The 16646-nt window shown below is 47.7% G+C and overlaps 2 protein-coding genes across 2 annotated transcripts in view; one reads left to right on the top strand and one right to left on the bottom strand.

Annotated features, from left to right (window-relative positions):
- NTF3 (neurotrophin 3) overlaps positions 1-16646 on the bottom strand; it is a 58294-nt gene that overhangs the window by 12337 nt on the left and 29311 nt on the right. The window lies entirely within an intron of this gene.
- Positions 1-16646, top strand: part of ANO2 (anoctamin 2) — a 349050-nt gene that overhangs the window by 331045 nt on the left and 1359 nt on the right. The window lies entirely within an intron of this gene.

Here is a 16646-nt window from a genome sequence, read left to right as displayed (position 1 = left end):
TCTGTTGAGGCCACCTGGTATAGAGTCATCCCCCTGCCCTAGCCTGCCCAAACTCCTGACCCACAAGAATCAAGAGAAACAATAAAATGGCTGTTACTTTAAGCTCCTACAGCCTGGGATATCTGTCATTCAGCAGGAGAATAGTAGCATCCCTAGTCGCCAGGCTCAAGGGTTGTCAGAAAGCCATCTTCAATGTCCACAAGAACACTGCACGTCATGCAATCAACAGAGATCTCTGGGACCAGGCCTGGGGTGCCCCCAGCTCATCAGTCCCTTGGCACTGTCAGTCACCTGCAGGTGTGTGCCCACTGAGGGTTGGTGAAACCCAAAGGCTGAATGCAAAGTGGAGAAGCAGAGATGTGGGTGCTGCTTACTCCTTGGATGTCAGGATCAGTGTGTGAGAGAGAGAGAAGAAGGAGGAGGAGGAGAAACAGAGGCAGAGAGAGAATGAGAGTCACAGAAGGCAAGGAAGATAAAGAGAAGCCAGGAGAGGAAAGAAGGCTTCAGTGGTGGGAAAGGTCCCTGGATAGGTGTTTTTTCACCTGACTAGGGTAGGACACTGTGCCCCTGCAGTGCCTCCGCTGCCATAACCAGAGGCTGCCAGCCCTCTGAGGTATGTTCTGAACTGCTCCACTCTTCTACCATGCCCCAAAGCCAGGCAAATCCCTGCACTTAGTCACACTTAAATCCTCCTGCCAAGGAAACCATGAGTGCCTGACATGGCAGGTAACCCCAGGCCAGGAGTACTGTGCAAGCGTGCAGCAGAAGCATCCATTTTTAAGCAGACCTTTGGAAATGGCCCAGCCCATCAATGCCTCATTGCAAAATGGGTAATGCCCAGGGGTTCTGTCCTTAGAAGCTGGAAGAGGGGGACCTTGAACCAAGAAACATACTGCTTTAGGCACCAGTCAGGTGGTGTGTGTGTGTGTGTGTGTGTGTGTGTGTGACACATATCTGTGTGTGTTGTGCATGTACTGCGGTTTAGATAATCACTTGGGTGTCCCCCCAAGGTCTGTGTGTTAAGGGCTTCTGTTAATGGATTAAAGATGGTGCTTAATCCAATTAGGCTGTCTGAGGTAGGGCCTTGGGAAGTGATTAGATTGGATTAGGTTTGTTTGGGTGGAGCCCATGAACAAATGATGACTGCTTTCTAAGAAGTGGGGAGAGGGGTGAGCAGAGGCTATGTAGTCCCTGGGTTCTGCCTCCTAACCGGCCATGGGCTCCTTCCTGAACACTGGTTCTGTCACTGCTAATTCCGCCCTCCTCAGATGCCAGGGTAACGGGCTACCTGACCTTGAACTATGAAACTCCAAAACTGTGAGTGAAAGTAAACCTATGTCTTCGTGAGTAGCTCCCCTCCAGTATTTTTTTACAGTGACTGTGTGTGCATGCATGTCTCTGCATGTGCATGTAATGTGCATGCTTCCATGTAATGGAGTGTGTGTCGGGGTTGGCAGTGGGGTGTCGAGAAAAGCAGAAAAGCTAAGGATTGAGGTGTCCGGGTCACCCAGCCCCTTTGCCTTAGGGGTGTCCTTTCTGCACAGTGAGGGAATTGAGTAGCTGCCCCCAAGGTCATTACTGCTTTACAGTCTGCCTGTGTTCTGGGGCCCCCAGGGGGTCAGATGCTGTGAGAGAGGCTCCTGGCATCAGTGCTTTCCTGGGCTCCCAGAACTGGAAACGTGTGAGGACGGGCAGGGCAAGTGGGCAAGACAGAAAGAGAAACTCTGGGTCAAGTTTGCGTTTCTCATTATTTCTCCAAGCTTTCTCGAATTCCTTTTGTTTAGAACCCAAGCTCCACCCCTCTCCTCCCTTCCCTCACCCACCCCTGAAAGCCTTAGGAGCTCCTCCAGCCAGTAACCCCTCCGGATAACAGGGTCCATATGTCAGTGACTCTCATGAAATGTTTGCACTCACTTCTTAGTTCACCTCTTCTGTGGGCTCCCCCTCTGCCTTTTCCAGAATAGTCTCCCCGACCCCTCCTGACACCCCCAATGTGCTTCCTCTGAGTAAGCAGCAGGATTGAGAGGAAACCAGAGGGTGTTTCTCCCCTGTTCTCTCCTCCCAGGTCAGCTCTCATTTGGTGTTCTCTAGCATGCCCCACAGCAGGCTGCCTATGCTCTAGCTTGCCAACAGCTGCAGGGAAACCCTGCTTTAAGCACTGTGGATAACTGAGCGGTGCTCTGACTGAGCTCACCACATTATTTGCTGAGAGCATGCTTTTATAGCAAGACAACACGGCATTCTATTATCTTCCCTTCCCCCCCCTGCACCCTTGTCCTTCCCCTGTGGCGGGGCGGGTGGGAGGGGTGGCTTCCCATCATGGTCAATAAAGGTGGAAAAGGTTTTTCCATCACAAGTTCCAATGTTCCCTTTGTGGAGACATTCTGTCCCTGCTGGTCTGACCCTTAGCTCAGGCTCTACCATCCTCAGCAGCCCTTCCTCCCTTTTTGATGCACTGAAAAAAATCTATTTTTTATTTAGTTGAAGACAGAGTGACAGAAAGAAGGATCTCCCGACTGCTGATTCACTCCCCCAAATGCCTACAACAGCTGCAGCTGGCCAGGCTGAAGCCAGGACCAGGAACTCAGTCTGGATCTCCCACACGAGTGGTAGGAACCCAACTACAGGAACCATCATTTGCTCCCTCCCAAGGGGAGCCTTAGCAGGAGGCCAGAATGCAGAGAGGAGCTGGGATTGGCCCCAGGCATTCCAGTATGGGATGTGAGTGTGTTCTAAATAGCATCCCAAAATCTGCACCAGGCACCTGTTTGCCCCTCTTCTGGTGATTCTGAGTTTGACGATTGAGAGCCATGCAGAGAAGGTCTCATGCCAAATTTTATTTGTTCTTTTTGGTTTTGGGGGGGTTGGGTAGGGTGTTGTAGTCTCCCATAAGAGCACAAACTGTGCTTCCACAGCTCCAGAGGGGCTGAGCTGCAAAGAGGTTGAAGGTGGTTTTAAATGGACCAAGAGTACCTGAGGATTGCGTGTAATTCCTCTTCCTTGAAGTCCTAAGCAGTATTTAAGGGTTTCAGACTCCCAGCAGTGCTTCCAAGCAGAGGCCATCTCGAAACAGACAACAGGGTAACTCTTCAGCCTAACAACTGGAGACAGGCGTGGGTAAGGGGATGGGAAGCCCCTGATGGAGGCCACCACGAAGACAGAGGTCTACATCAAGTGCGGCAGGGCCATGGAGACTGTTGAAGGAAGGAGGGATGGCAGAGGAGCACCTGCCACGTTCCAAGGGCTGGAATTTAAAACTTGCCCTTCACTATCTCTGGTATTGAGGAAGAGGAGTGTCTGGGAAAGCATAAGGAGGACAAGGCTATGCTGATGCTGAGACATCCAGGGCAGAGAGCAGGCAGGGATGGGCTGAACAGTGTCACAGCTGCAGGTGAAGCTACAAGCAGAACCTCTGCTCCCCTGCTCTTAATCCTATATTCTTCCCCCAAAGACAGCCCTCTCTGTGGCCTAAATCCTATAGTGTAGCAGGACAGACCTTATGCCCGCCATAACCATAGAAGCAGTGATGCTTCATCCCACTGTGGGCATACGAGCAGGTCCCTTCGTCTAAGGAATGCAGACTGTCTACCATGCACTCACTAGTGGATTCAAAGTTGTTTTCAAAACAGGACAGCCTCTGACTGTGGGACGGTCCTCTTGTTCAGGGAGACGAATGGGCCTTGTCATCGATTCCAGTTCTACCCCACTTCTCTTTAATTGTATCCAAAGACAAAACTCCTCAGCCTCTCCCTCCCACTTCCCCAACTTTGGTCCAATGTAATCTGTAGCTCTATTCTATTTGAGAGATCAAATAAGAAATTTAGCAAAAGTGTGCGTGTGAAAAGCAGTCCTTTTCAACAATAACAGCGTTAAGACAATGGCCATAGTCGTGAGGAGCATGTTTGATGAGGGGTTCAGATACTGCCTGGGAGCTTTTGGAGCAACTAGGTGAATGTAATCAAGGGATCTGACAAGAAATCCACTGGCTTCTGTAATTTGGTGCTAATGAATGAATGAACATGGGGGTAAAGCTGGAACCCAGGTATGTGCAGGCATGTGTCATGACACTGTGCCACTCACAGGACAAGCCAACCAGGTCGTGATGAACCAAAGCCATTGCTGGTCAAAGTTCGGTTCTTGTGCTATTGGATCAGTATATGAGTGTTTAGGGAAGAGTATTGCAGTTTACTGAGAAGAAAGTTTCCAGCCAACTTGCCATCTAAATGGCCAGATTGAAGTTTTAAAAATTAACTATTTGAAGGGGAGACTGGGGAGAGAAAGTCAGAATTTTTCATTCCTGGGTTCTGTTTCACTCCCCAGATGGCTGTAGTGGTCAGAGTTGAGGCAAGCTGAGTTCAGAAATCAGAAACTCCATCCAGGTCTGCCATGTAGGTAGCAAAGCCCTATGTACTTAAGCATCTTCTGATGTTCTCCTAGGAGCTGGAGAACATTCCAGAGCATCTGGAATTCAAACTAGTGCCCATATTGGATATCGTCATAATAGGCCAAATAGCAAGAATTGCGGGGGGAAAAAGTTTCTTCTAGACCCAAGAGTCTGCGAATGAACCCCAGATGCTTTACCATGAGGGTGAGGGCACTAAAGCCTGAAATCTGTGCTCTCCACCCACACCCAGAGTGGGTCACATGGTTGATGCAGAGGGAACTGCTATGAACTGTGGTCAGAGTGAGGGTTCTGGAAATTCTTCTTAACCTGGCATTGATTCAAAATGCAGAAATTTGGATCCCATAGCATGACACATTTTAACTCTGCTTGGTAATGTTAATAAAGTAGTTGACTAGAGCCACAGTAAGAATCTATGAAGCAGGAGCTTACCCAAGACGAAGAAGTGAACAGCATAGCCACACAGGTGGAAGGCAGAGTGCTCTACTTATACTTCTGAAAAACCTGACATCCAACCAATTTTTTGTGTATGCGTATTGAATTCTGATTTAAAGATATAAGGAGATCTCACAGTAAAGAAATCCTAGTTGTATAATTCTACCTATCATCTATCTACTTTAACCTAAATGTAAAGAATAGTTTGAAATGCCCTTCAAATTTAGAATTCTGTTGTGAGCAGGTGTAATTCCAAAATGAATGTATGTGCTTTGATACTAAAGTTTCACCAAGGGCATAAGATTTGCTCTTTGGCCCTTAGATTATCTGGGGGCCCTGTTAATGAGTGTTACTGCCTATGGCCCATTTCTCAGAAGCTTGGAAATCAAGAAGAAGAAAAACAGGAATATCTTTTCACTGGAAGTAACCCCCTCAGCCTTTTTTTTTTTTTTTGGTCATGATTCCTAATCATGCTATTTGAAATTTTCATAATAGTCTGTGCGAATTTCAAATAATTTATTTTTGCACCAAATACAAACCTGTTCGTTAAATCCACTCTCCATGAACACTTTGAAGCACCAATGTATGGTGCCTTAGTGTTCCTAAACATTCCAAGAAGGAAAGGAGCTGGGAAGGCCAATAGAAACTGCAACCTCTGCACCTTGGTGATGGTTCCAGAGCAGTTTCAAGATCAATAGTGACAACAGCTGACATCACCAAGGACTCTTTGTCTTCTGAGAACCTGTGCTAAGTACTTCCCAAGTGTGGTCTCCTTTAATTTGACAACAGCCCTAGATGCGAGGTCCTCTAGCCCAGTTCTTTTCTATGAAGACTTGTTTGTTAGCCACTACCCCCAAGGAGGTCTGGGCAGGATCCTTGGATTAGACATGTTAACATTTCTGCTGTGAAATCATAAACATTTACTCACATGACATGAAGAGTTTGTTAACTCAGGTTAGATTTGTAGCCCAAAGAACTCTGAATTTTTGTGTTTGAGAATAATACATAGAAATATGGGGAAATACATGATTCGATTTCACAAATAGAAAAGCCAAGCCCATTGTAAATAGCCTGCTTAAGCTACAATGAACAGTAGAGTTGGGATGCAAACCAGTGTGGGTCTGACACCAACACTGGTTTCCTCAAACAACTGTTAATGTCTGCACCTTGGTGACTAGTAAAAGCTCTCCAACGATGATGTTCTGAGGGGCCAACACATACTGTGATGGTACATACCCTTTTGTATGTTTACACAAAATTTCCCGTGTTCTCTTTTGTTATCAAACATTAAGATGAGTTCAATGAAGACATTTAAAAACACATCATCTGTTAGCACACATAAGAATCACTATGGACTATTTGGGTCCAGTCTGTTTTAAGCATACGTGTTTGCACAGTTTTCCCATGCTTTTCCAGAACTTTCTTAATCTCAATTTTATAACATGTCCATTATCTTGTCATCTTAATATTCTACACCAATTGTTTTGATGGCTACATGGTATTCCATTATGTCAAGATGACACAACTTTCCAAATGAAATCCTCATGTTGGACGTTCGTTACTTCCAAGCTTCCACTTTTAGAGCTCACATTGTAATAAACACTTCCCTTACTATCTGTTACTCTCACAACTCCTGTCACTTCAGTGGCTTCAGGGAAATACACACACACACACAGAGAACACTCTCATACATCCCATTCACTGGTTGGTTCACTCCCCCAGTGGCCCATAATCGCCAGGACTGAGCCTGGTTGAAGCTGGGAGCCACATCCCCCATGTGGGTGGCAGAACCTGATGATCAAAGCCATCACCAGAGTCTCCTCAGGTCTGTCTTGTCAGGAAATGGGTTGGGAGCCAGAGCCTGGCAATGAGCCCAGGTCATCCATTGTGACACACAGGCTTCTTAACTATCAGGCCAGACACCTGCCCGTCCAGGAACTTTTGGAAATATCCTCACATGTGCTGTTGGTGGCAAGTTCATTTACTTTAGTGACAGCTCGGTTCTCTGTGTTGACTCACAGTTTGTCCTTAGGGATTGAGTTCTTCACAGGAGCTCCTCGTGCCTGTCAGAATACAGAATACCTCACTTCCTACTGCACAGAAAACAACCCCCCACAGCAAACAGCAAGTCCTTCAGGTAGAAACTCCCAGAATGTGCCATCAGGTGACCACATCTTTGAAAATCCAAGGGGGCTGTGAGAATAACATTGAGGGTAACAGCTGCACAGAAGGAGGGCTGCCTGGGGGCCAACCAGGAGGAAGGAAAGCACTCACTCGGACTGCCAAGCAAGGATTCATCAGAGACCAAGAACACCAATAAGAAACTCAGTTCTTGCAGCCCCAGGCACTGAGAGTGGCACAGGCACAGCAGCCTTCCTTTACACTAGAGCAGGCCCTAGTCCTGCCGTCTCCCAATGCCACAGCTTTCTCCTATGGCATCACTCTCCGGGAGTACTTAGCCAGGTGGACGGGGGTAGGAAAGACAGGTGCAAATGAGAAAGAGATCAGCAGTGGCCAGCTAGCCAGCCAGCTCTAAGGCCGTTCTGATCCTCCCTGCCCCAGCATCACAAGAGGTCAGTCACACTAATAACTTTAGATCTGTGTTTTGCTTGGTCTGATGTCCATTTCCTCCTTACCATGGCCAAAAAAGACTTGACAACAAATACTTTTCTCTTAAACTTATGAAAATGCAGTCCCAGGAAGCTTATGTGATTGTCCAGTGACCAGCAGGCACCAAGCGGCAGCACTGGGACTAGCCTGGCTCCCTCCCTGACTTCTGTTCTTCTCCCAGATGTGAAGCCCACCTGGCACCTGCTCCTGATATTCTTTTTCCATTCTAGTCCTCTCTCCGTCCAAGAAGGCCCCAGGACTCTTACTTTACAGAGTAACACCTCTGTGTGCAGAAATGTCAAAGTATTCATACTAATAAATAGGAAAAAAACCCTCCAGTTTCCTTAGAGCCCAATTCTATCTAGAAGACAACTTTACTGCCAATAGAATGCATTCCCTGCTTTTCTCCAGCAGGATCTCACGCAGAAAGTTGACAGTCACCAGATGAAGGTCTCAGTAGCCCCTGGGCCTGCTCCTTTTTTTGCACACACACATTTCTGCATCAGGTGCGCATAGCCTCTGCCATGGCCTGGAATTGGGTTCACTCATCTCTCCTTACCCTTCTGCCCCTGACTAGGACAGAACTGCTCCATGATGCAGACGTTCTCCCAACTACTTGGCATCAGCAAACAGACACTTGCCCACCAGACCATCTGTCCTCTCGGTTCTGTACAGGCAGAAATCTATGCCCCACGGACAGTCAATCCTCTGTCCAGAAGTTTCCCTCTGTATCCATCTTCAGAGTTCTTCCTTGCCTCCTCCTGTACCACCAAATTCCCTTCTTTACTTCCAAACAACTGCCTGGAAGCATGGACAGCAGAATAACACAGAGTCAACAGCCAGGACTGAAGCCGACCCTGCCGCAGGCCCCAGTGAGGGGTCATGGCTCCCCACGTCAGCCCACGCCCCTGGGAGGACGTCTCTGTGTTTTCCCCCTTGTCTGCCCCACACCTCGCTATGACATAAGTCCCTTTTCATTTGGCTTTCTCTTGATGGACATATAGACACAATCATGCTTCCACATTTGAATATCATCCCAACATATGAGAACTTCCCATGTCACACATAGGGCTTCTGTGTGACCACTGGGGAAACTGGGGCTTGATGAGAAAAGTAACAAATCTGAGATCACTTGCTGGTTTTTGACAGAGGGGAAATCTGAACAGAGGCCCCCTAACCCTTTGGGAAGCTAACCTTCCCACATGAATAGCCCATCAGCCTACAGGTGCCAGAGGAAAGTCTAGGGCAAAAAAACAAAATGAAACAAACATCTGGAAGTCAGTGAGTTGATGTTTCTCAACACAAATAAACTACTTAAGCTATGTATTACATGATCTGATTATAAGTGAATAGGGAAGTGGCCAGCAAGGAGGAACATGAATTAAAGCTTGCAAATCACTCAAAGGCAGGCTGGGGAGGAGGGAGGGAAGAAGCTCAAAGCTGGGGCTGACAGCTCGCGAAGGTTCTGAAAATCTTGGTGGTTGAGAGATGTACATCTTGTAATTCAAAAACTATAGATCTTATAATCGCCAAGCTACAGACCTATCAGATGACCAAGGGTTCATTGTAGAGGAAGTTCAAGGTGGGACACTGCACAAGCATTTGGCCTTCATAGGCTACGGGTGGGGTGGGGGAGGAGTGTTTTGTACAGGGGTGACTTGGAAGAGGCAACATGAAGGAAGAACAGTCAAATGCCATTTCAGGCCATCCCTAGATCTGGGGAAAACACTAGGGATGTTGCTCCAGTGACAGGAATGAAGAGGAGGGCATGGTCCCGTGCTGCACCCACGTGGGGAGACGCGGAGGCAATGAAAGTGATGCAAATAGCTCACTCAGGTTGCCACCAGAACCACAAGAGGTTACCAGGAAGAACACAGATGTCCTCACTTGGGTCTAGTTGTCCAGACACTGCTGCAGGACTCCATGTCGGGGTGGGTGAGAGGTATTCTCTTGTGACAGAGCTTGGACGAGCCTCTCCTTTCTGGAGCCCAGAGGAGACTGATGCAGCTTCCCACCGTTGGAGGGAATGAGTGACAACTTTGGGAGAATTCCAACTGCACAATCCTCCTTGCTGGTCTTTCAGGAACACGGAACAATGCTAAAGGTGAGCGAGGACCACCTCATTCTTTTTTCATTTTGTCTCTGTCCCTAGGCACCCTGAACATAGTGAACCTCAAGCAGCTCCCAATCCTTGTCATGAGCTCTGCCTCCACCACCCATCTGCTCCCATGCTCCCTCCATTGATGAACCAAGACCTTCTCCCGTATCCTCAATTGCTCCCCCTCTACTCACTGTTTAGGAGAGCAGCTCTTCATTCCTCCAGGGGTAGGCCTTGAATAAGTACACTAAAATTTCTGGAATCCATGAAAGGAGTATGTTTCTCTTAAGTACCTGGCTCTGGTCATGAAAAGCCCTGACTCACTGGAGGGTCTGTAGCAGGTGCCCAAAAAGGACTAGCAGCTGGTCTGACTTCCTAGTTCCCGGCTGCAGATATGATGAGCACTTACGACCCAACTATATCGTAAAGTTCCCTGATGCTCAGAACAGTAAGCTGCTGTGTCCCTCCCCCATGTCCTGGCTTCGCCAGGGCAGCGTAATCATTAGGCTCCTGAGATTCAGTGTGGGGTAAGTTTTCTCAAAAAGTCATTCCTGAGCTTATGTCCATTTTGTCTCTACTGTCTCCATATATCAGGTATTTCCATAAACTGGCTCGTCTCCTTTCTTCCAAATCAAAAACAGGACTTCCAACGGGGCAGGACTGGAAACTGGGGTGTCAGCAAGGTGTCTATTACATGCAGAAGTGGATTCCCCCACCTCATGCATCTTTGGATGAGCTTTGGAATGGGGTCAACTTAAAAGACATCTGCCCACTTACAACTAGTGTTTGACCCAGAATTAGATAACTGTTAAGAAAGTAGTAACAAAAAAAAAAAAAGCCCTTGGGGTTGGAGTGGGGGGAATTTCAAAATGAATCCATTTTAGGTGCCCTGCATTAAGATCCTGATTTGGAGGAAGATAAGAGGTAATTACAGGCATGACGGAAAATGGATCTCTCTTTCAATATATAGCATTTTAAAATGTAATATATATACACATCTATATACATTTAAGAGTGTGTGTACATAAACCAGCCTGAGAGGTGGGAGACGCAGTGTGAATTACCCGACCAAAATCAAGGCAGCGTCGGTATCACTGCACATGCTGTGATTATGTTGATTGAAACCAGATTGGAAGGAACAGGGGCGCTTGTTTGGAAACAGAGAACAGGACCCCTGATCATCCCTCAGAGAGGAAATCTCATCAGGGGGAAAACACGAGGAGGTGGGAGGGCTGGGGCTGGGGGTGGGGCAGCACAGTGGGCTCACGCCAGCGTAGGAGAATGAAAGGAAAGGAATCTTCTCCCAGCGTCTGTTGGGGTCTTGGGGGCAAGAGCATGCACCAGTGCAGACTGATGGATCAAAGACATCCAGGAAGAGAGGGAGGGAGGAAGGAGGCGGACAGGAGAGCCCACAAAGGACTGGCCTGTGTGTCTCTGTTGCACGCTGGGTAATGAATTCACTGCGACTTGGTGACTGAGCAGTGGATCGTAGCTCATCTTTCCCTGTCGGAATCCAAGGATGGATGTTCATCCCGCCAAGGCTTGAAAAAAGAAAGATTAATGGACAGGGCTAGTGGGGTGCAACGGAAGAGCCTCCTCAAACGCAACCCCTTGAGGAAGGGTGAGAGGAAGGAGATGGAAGAATACGGCATTTGGCCAGTCCTTTGGGAAGGAAACCGTCAATTCTGAATCTCCCCCCACATCCCTCCCAGGCCAGCCAAGGCACTCAGAGTTGTAGGTAACTGCAGGTTGGCCATGGGACAAGACTTGCTGCACGCAGCACAAGGGCATGTGAATCTGGCAGCCCTCCCCAAGTGTGAGGAGGCTTCACAAAGCTAGTGGAAATGGAATTAGAAGATAAGTTTATTTTGGTACAAAAGTTTTCAAAATCATGCAAATTATAAGTTTTCAAAAAGTTCTTGGACATGTGTATCATAAAAAGACTATATATGGGTTGTGGCACCAAAATATAAATTTATCTTTTCAAATTCACATTTCCATGACTTTTTTGGGGAGGTGGGGTTGAAGTGTGACGGAAAACAGTGCCACAGTGACTGCAACAGCCAGCGCTGGCCTCAGCTGAAGCCAGGAGCCTGGGTCACAGTCTGAGTCGCCCATGTAGGTGTGAGGACATAAGCACTTAGTTCATCTTCTGATGTTTTCCCAGGCGCATTAACAGGGAGCAGGATCAAAAGAGGAACAGCCAAGACTCTAAATACTGCTCCCATGGGGGGAACTGGTGCTGATGTCACAGTGACGTAACCTGAATGCAGGGGCCCTGCATTTACTTTTCAAAGTTCTCTTTATACATGCATGGAACTTACGGTGGCATATAAAAAATGGTCATCTCATTTTACATCTGACAAAGCTGAGGCCTGGTGAGCTCAGGTGGACCGTCCAGGGGACGCAGCTATGAGGCAGACACTCACAGAAAAGGCAGACACACACGGAAACCAGAGAAGCCACACAGATGTAGCAGCTTGGTGGGAGAATCTCAGGGTACTCAGGACACAGTGAATTCTACTAAACCAGTGACCGCGCTGACTGGCTAGGTGGGGAAACAGTGAAACAGGAAACACTGTCAGTTAACAGCACAACTGGAACTAGGGTTAGTTGTTTGCAGATACGCTTTTACAATAGCAACTTGATCATCCTCAATAGATCCACTCAATCATAGGAGGCAACCCAGGAAGTAGGTCACGAGAATTGGGTTTGGGAGAGGTAGGACCAAAGCAGTGAAGACCTCTTCTTCCCAAACACTAGGACAATTAAGTGGGGATGGGGTGGGACCTCTTCTCTGTCAATACACTGCTGCCACTTTTATAGCTGGGTGGTGGTAAGGGTAGATGACAAGTGCTGGTAAGGACGGCAGAAAGCAGAGATGACAAGAGCATTAGGCTGCTGCCTGTGATGCTGGGATTTCCTATCAGGGAGTCCCAGCTCCTCTGCTCATGATCCCACCTCCGTGCCTCAGAAAGCAGTGGGAGATGGTCCTTGGGTCCCTGTCACCATGTGGGTAACGCAGGACGGAGTTCCAGACTCCTGGCCCCAGCTGTTACATTCATGCGGGGAAGAAAACAGTGGAAAGAACGTCTCTCAGTATCTCCCCCTCTCTCTGTAACTCTGCCTTTTGAAATAAATAAATCTTCAAAGAAAAAAGATGTTGAAACCACATGCTAGGACTACCTCTGAAAATTTCCTTCCCAGTGCTTCAGAAAGGAGCCGGGCCTCAAGGACATGCGGAAGGCTTTCTGAGGATGGCAGTTCCTGCTGCAGGTCCCTCTTCACCCTCCCCACTCCTCCAAGCACAGAGTTCAGGTGACACAGTCCCCGGGCAGACAGCTGCCAGTCCAACTGGGAAAACCCATCCTGCAGCATTTCTTGCCTGTTCGTTTTGAAGTGGAGGAATTCTCATGTTCGTGTTTGAACAGGAAACTACCAGAGAAAGAAGAAAGAAAAAGCAAACAGTCTTTCAGTGAGGAGGCAGTGTTTTCTGGGTCTGTGTTTTTGCCACATTTAAGCAGATTCAGAATTTCCATGTTGTTTCTCTCTCTTTTTTTTTTTTTTTTTTTTTTTTGCTGATCTACACCTCCCTGCCCACCTGACACACACCTTGTATCCTGAGCCTGTATGCTTGCTTGTACACACACACACACACACACATCTGGACTGAATGGGTGCCTGGGAAATTCTGGACCAATTGTGTTTGCAGGAAGAATTAGGAGAGAATAAAACTAGTTTTCAAAGACATTCCTGGATGCTGGCAGGAGATTCTTAACAGCATTATCCTTGTAGGCTGTTTTTAAAACTAAACTGAGTGAAACACAGCAGGCCCAGGTCCTATGCACACCCCAGGACAGCACTGTGGCACAGGATCTGCAGGTGCCTCAGCATAGCACATCCCAACAGGGCCCCAGCAGAATGCACCTGCTAGCCATTCAGGAAGAACTTCCTAATGTGACGCAAGAATAATGAAGTGCACCTCTAAGGGATTCTGTGCCCACCTGCACTCAAGACAGGTGAGATACAGCTCAGCCTTGAGACGGATGCAGCCTGGGGCCTGTGATACCTACACGTCCCTTCTAGCTCTGCTTAACAGCCACCTAGGAGCCAGCTGTTCTTCAGATGGTCTCAAGCAACTACTCTCAGCTCACTGGGCCTTGAGAAAGAATTGAGAGAGAGCTTCAAGGGTGTTTGCATTGAGATGTCTTTTGAGAAGTTGGGGTTGCAGGTACATGGCTGCCTTCAGCTCAGTAAGGATACTGGCATGAATGATGTGCAAGGCTGCAGCTGCTGGGCTGGAGCTCTGCAGATTCATTCCACCAGGTGAAGGGAACAACACCACCAGGTGCGGTTGGAGAACACCGGACAGTGAGACAAATTCCAAGGTTCACTCTGCCATGCACTATTGGTTTCATCATATCAATCACCTTATTTCTTCTAAGCTTCAACTTTCCCAATTGTAAAAATCAGACCACAGTGACAAAGACATAAATGAAGCATTTTATGATAAATGTCTGGTGTTCACCCACTCCCTGGCACCCAGGGAGCCAAAATAAATCTCCCATAGAGCATTTAATACACCACAGAGCCTTTAACATAGCTGTCTGCCCTGGCTTGGGGGAAGCTTCTATCCCAAGCAATTTCACCACAAAGCACCAGAACTGGGGACTGGTACTGTGGCACATAGGGTTAAGCCACCTCCTGTAGTGCCGGCATCCCATGTGGACACCTGTTAGAGTACTAACCGCTGCACTTCCCATCCAGCTCTCTGCCAATTCAGAGGATGGCCCAAGCATTTGGGCTCCTGCACCCATGTGGGAGACTCAAAATAAGCTCCTGGCTTCAACTGTGGCCCAGCCCTGGCTCTCACAACCATTTGAAGAGTACACCAGCAGATGGAAACATGCTGTCTCCTCTCTCGCTCCCTTCCTCTGTTGCATGTGTGCACATTTGTCTCCCTCTCTCTGTAACTCTACCTTTCAAAAAAAATAAACAAATACATAAACAAATCTCAAAGAAAGAAAAAAAAGAAACACCAGAGATGGCTTTAAAGTGTTTGCTGAACTGAGCTGAAATTTCCAGTTGATGGCCTTGTAACAGAACCTGTTGGGGTCTCCCAAGCTTGAAAGAGTAGCTGTGCTGTCTGCTCATGCTCCTTTCCAGGAAATGACTCCAAGATAAAGCATGCTGCACATGAGCATGCACACACACACGAAAAAGAGAAAAAAAAAATGAGGCAGGAGGAGAAATTCAGCTCAGGTTAAGGCCAGAACTGACATCCCGGACATCCTGACTTCTACCTTGATGGGAAAATGAATACTACATCTTCCCTACTCCCTATTTCAAACAGGTATGCTAAGCAAATATGCATAATACACCATGCTCCTATCACCTTTTTGTTATCACCACAGAATTATAGACCTAGAGGGGCTAAAGCAGTCTCCTGATTTTTCAGATATGGAAATAGGGACCTGGAGGGGGGACCACACGTTGGTGTCCCAGGAGTGTGGGATAGTGGGAAGAAGACAGAAATGTTGCAGATCCACTAAGACGCTACCCTGGGCTCCCTCTGGTATCTGCAAGGGTTGGAATTCTGCTTCTACAATCCAACCTCAGCCTGGGGAAGAGCCACTTCTCTTAACCCATGTCCCTTCCACAAATCGATCCCCTAACAAGAGGCACCCCCTTAGGACCCTTCATGTCCATACTGGGAGTCACTGCTCCTCGTGACTCCTCCTGCCCATCCCCAACCACCTAGGTCTATCCATCCACAGCTCTGTTGCAAGATGGCTCTCTAGGGTTACAGAGGCTGCTTCCCCTCTGACTTTCTCGAGCATCTGATGACCCCCTTTGCCCTGTGTAGTCCTTCATTCTTCGTGACTATTTCCCAGCTGTGTCACAGCACAACCCCCAGTTACAAACCAAGCAGATATCAGTATCTCCTACTATGTCTGGCACACACTCAGATGGTTGATATGTATCTGTTTAAACCAAATCTTGATCTGAGTAGGTCCTGCTTCTTTTATCCCAAGAGAGAGGAGTTACCCCCGGCTAACCTTTGGTATAAAGTGTTCATAGCTGGATACGAAGACAAAATTCAGAATCTGAGATCTCATGGAAGGGAGCTACTCAGCTTGTTCCTTTCCGTGTAGACAAAGAGAGTAGAGATGGGACATCCAACTCAAGCAGCCAAATGTACTTCTATATGATATGAGAAAGACTTGGTGAAGTCACCGATATTTTAGGAGGTGTGGATTTATGCCAGTAAGGATGCGATTTGGTCGAAGGACCTTGGGGTGGCTGCTCTGTGAATGATTGCTTCCCAGTCTAGATGTCTGTCAGATGGTATCTTGAAGAGGGCATCCTTGGAGATGCTCTAACCCTAAACTCCAGTCTTTTGGAAGGAGGGAACTACAGCAACACTTCACAGGGAGCAATCTGTTCTGCCACCTTGATACCACTAGCTCTCTGCTGTCTGCAGCAGTGGGAGGCATGAACTGAGCTGTAGAAAAAGTTCTCCCAAGACCCCTTCCCTGGTTGCCCTCTGGCACTGTGTTCCAGCATGCCTGCTGTTGACATGTGGTTACACACACTACGCTCATTTGAAGAACAGAGCTCACGTGGCGTGACGTGGGTAAAAACTCTGCTCTCTCAGGGTAACAAGGGAGCATATATGAGCTCAGCAAAGAGAGATTTAATAAGAGTCTCCGGAATGTGAAGTTGAAGGGAGCATTGGAGGGCACAACTGTTCTCCATCTGCCTTCACTGAGCATGTGGAGAGAGGCAGGGGCGAAAGCAGAACCATCTCCTGTTTGGCTGACAGCGAAGGGGGTGTCAGTGGGATGTGGCTGTGTTTGGCTCTCACTGGCTGAGCAGTGTGACAGATGCTGTTCTGGAATCAATCACATCGGTTACAGCAGGTGTTACATAGTGTCCTACCTCGATCCCTACCATCAATATTACCTGATTATTCCAGTAGATGAAATTGATGTTACAGAGCCATTGACAAATTAGTGATTTAAATTTAGGTACTTTACCTCTACATCGGAATTCCCACCTGCTACAATGGAGGTTGAGAATGGGTTTTGATCCAAGTTC

This window comes from Ochotona princeps, chromosome 27 (assembly GCF_030435755.1).
Source record: "Ochotona princeps isolate mOchPri1 chromosome 27, mOchPri1.hap1, whole genome shotgun sequence".
Classification (NCBI taxonomy): Eukaryota; Metazoa; Chordata; class Mammalia; order Lagomorpha; family Ochotonidae; genus Ochotona; species Ochotona princeps.
This window is presented reverse-complemented; position numbering and strand designations above follow the sequence as displayed.